Raw genomic sequence first — 2,926 nt, 5'->3', positions numbered from 1 at the left:
TCTCTTAGCTGAAGTGAATGTGCGTGGTACGTGTTGAATAGTGAAAGTGACTTGTTATTCCAGTAAAACACGTTGTGGCGCTAGTTGGTGCGTAGCTTTCAAAAGATGAAGCGCCAAGAGTGACAGCACACTAAGAAATAACAAATACCGGTACCGAAACATGGTAAAATCACCGCAGCCATGGCCGAGTGAGTAGGACGCCCGGCTCGGCTGCGGTAGGTGTGGGGTTCGATCCCCACCGCCGGACACCCACCGGTTAATAAGATGGGTACAAGCACTCCCCCGGCCAGGCGTCCGGCTTTCTTGGGGTGCGTTGTTTGGGAGAGGTTCGTAAGACCGCTATGCTTGCTGTGCAAGAACCAAGCAAAACCATAAGAACGCACCAATTTGAAAACCACCTGTCCGTAGCTGTGGCGTCGGTTACGGGCTCTGCTCGCGATCCTCTTTTTTGTTTTTTTTGCTATGCACAGGAATGATATATGTGAAACATACTAACCGGACTCGTCTATTTCAGGATAGTGCACCCCATCGAATCGCACAGCAAATGAACATCTAGTAATCAGGAGAATAAACCATTAAATCAACTCTACGGCGCACATTAGTGCGTCCTAGTTTCTAGGCAGAACCCCCCCCCCCCCCCCGCGGCCTTACAAATTCGAAAAGTGAACCTCAACGATATGGGTGCGCTTATATTTAGTGTGCTGAACGCTTTTTCACCTAATTGTTACCTTGGCTTATTCAACTGTCAACGATACTGCTAGACAATTTGCTCTGATGCAAGGTGTACGTCGTTCAGGAACTGGTGGGTGGGAGGATGAGCACCTTTACTCACCCCCGCACAGCACCACACCCTCCTGAAAACGAAGTTTCAAGGCGAGTACTGCCCGATCTGTAGCAGAAAAGAGCAACTATCGGACCGTCTGGGAATAGGCACCCTGCAAGACAGCGCAGTTAGCGGCTTTACAACCGGTTGGGGCGGAGCACTGTATTGGCGTGTGAATAACAGAGTGAATGTTTTAGAGCGCAGTTCTTAGGCGCCCATTCCGGCATTGCCCGTCCTCGTCCCTCGGCGTAACAGAGCGAAGGATGAAAGGGCGAACGCGGAGCACAGCGGGCGATGAAAATAGGCGAGAGCGAAGAGAGCGCCAGGAGGTAAGCGGAGGGGGATACAACGGAAGCATGAGGCGAAAGCGAAGGAGGAGAGTGTGGCCAAAGGCGGAGGAGGAAAGCGAATTGCCGCGGGAGCCGTGCTCTACGACCGCGACTAGATATGCTGCGCGCCCGTCCACCAATACCATATGAAAACAAAGTGCTGGCGTGGGATTCTGACCCACTGCGCATGCGCTACTTTACCTGCGCCACCGCTAGAGAATGCGCTGCGGCGGAGCCACGAATTCCCCTGTTCGTGGTTTCTTTTTGAACAATGAGTGACGGAACTGGTGGAACTCCTTCATCTGCTGCTGTTGCTAAACGAGATGCGCGAGCAGAGGCCCACCGCCGCCGCCGAGAGGATCCTGTCGATCATATGCAAATTCTTTACAACATTATATAGCGAATTCTTAACTACTACACAGCTGCGCTCAAAATTCGCATGAAGGAATATCCTAATCGTCGGTGAAATTTTTTAAACACCTGAGCCGATACTTATGTATTGCGTTCGGAGTCGTGGGCTCTGTTTACTTGGTAGTCCTCAAATCACAGACGACTGCGTTTGCGGGGCTTTTAGGCTGACATTCCAAATGGCATCGCCACACGTTTCCATAATTTCTTTGGCTTTCCACAGAGGCTTCGTTAAGATGTCCAAGCTCGTCGTCCCTATCAATAAAGGTGCCACCTCAGTGACTAGTACTTCCGTCTGTTGTATCCAATTTGTGCTCTGGGTAATCCAGCTTGGCCTCCGAGGTCTAGCGGCTTGTCTCGCATCTCAGAGGCCATAAATCCTGCCTTTGTTGTGCTGACAGCTTTGGAAAGTGATTGAAACAATAGGTCAAGTGCGATGTTATGCCGAAGTTGATGCGTTTAGCGGTGACCATTATTACTGTTTTTAATGTTTTCAGGCCAACTCATGAAAGAAACATGCTACAGCGCATCCTCTCTTAGCGAAAGCGAATGTGCGTGGAACGTGTTGAATAGTGAAAGTGACTTGTTATTCCAGTAAAACACGTTGTGGGGCTAGTTGGTGCGTAGCTTTTAAAAGATGAAGCGCCAAGAGTGACAGCACACTAAGAAGGAACAAATACCGGTACCGAAACATGGCAAAATCACCGCAGCCATGGCCGAGTGAGTAGGACACCCGGCTCGGCTGCGGTAGGTGTCTGGTTCGATCCCCACCGCCGGACACCCACCGGTTAATAAGATGGCTACAACCACTCCCCCGGCCAGGCGTCCGGCTTTCTTGGGGTGCGTTGTTTGGGAGAGGTTCGTAAGATGCTTGCTGTGCAAGAACCAAGACAAAACCATAAGAACGCACCAATTTGAAAACCACCTGTCCGTAGCAGTGGCGTCGGTTACGGGCTCTGCTCGCGATTCTCTTTTATTTTTTTTCGCTATGCACATGAAGGCAATATGTGAAACATACTAACCGGAGTCTTGTGTTTCAGGATAATGCAGCAGCGCTACGAATCGCACAAAAACTGAAGATCTGGTAATGAGGAGAACAAACCATTATACTGTATTTAATCAAAACTACTACGCATACTAGCGCGTTCTGCTTTCTAGGCTGACCACCCTCAATTTCGGAAGCTGAACCTCAACGACCTGTGTGAGCTTATAATCAGGGCGTTGCACGCTGCTGCAACTAATTAACTTTGTTGCCATAGCGTGTTGAGCTGTCAACATAATATAACTGCTTTATAATTTGCTTGGATAAAGGAGTACCTCATTCTAGTAGAAGTGGGATATCAGGATTCGCGCCTTTACTAACCCG

General features: G+C 49.6%; 1 long non-coding RNA gene across 1 annotated transcript; it reads right to left on the bottom strand.

The window, feature by feature from the left end:
* Positions 1-327: 327 nt before the first annotated feature.
* Positions 328-2,533, bottom strand: LOC125942583 (uncharacterized). Its single transcript, XR_007465238.1, has 2 exons — positions 2,486-2,533; positions 328-398 (listed from the first exon to the last, which is right to left on the bottom strand). It is a non-coding gene; the product is annotated as an uncharacterized LOC125942583 (long non-coding RNA).
* Positions 2,534-2,926: the final 393 nt, after the last annotated feature.

The sequence above is a fragment of the Dermacentor silvarum genome, chromosome 1 (genome assembly GCF_013339745.2).
Source record: "Dermacentor silvarum isolate Dsil-2018 chromosome 1, BIME_Dsil_1.4, whole genome shotgun sequence".
NCBI lineage: Eukaryota > Metazoa > Arthropoda > Arachnida > Ixodida > Ixodidae > Dermacentor > Dermacentor silvarum.
Note: the sequence above shows the minus strand (reverse complement) of the source record. Positions and strands in the feature narration are given on the sequence as shown.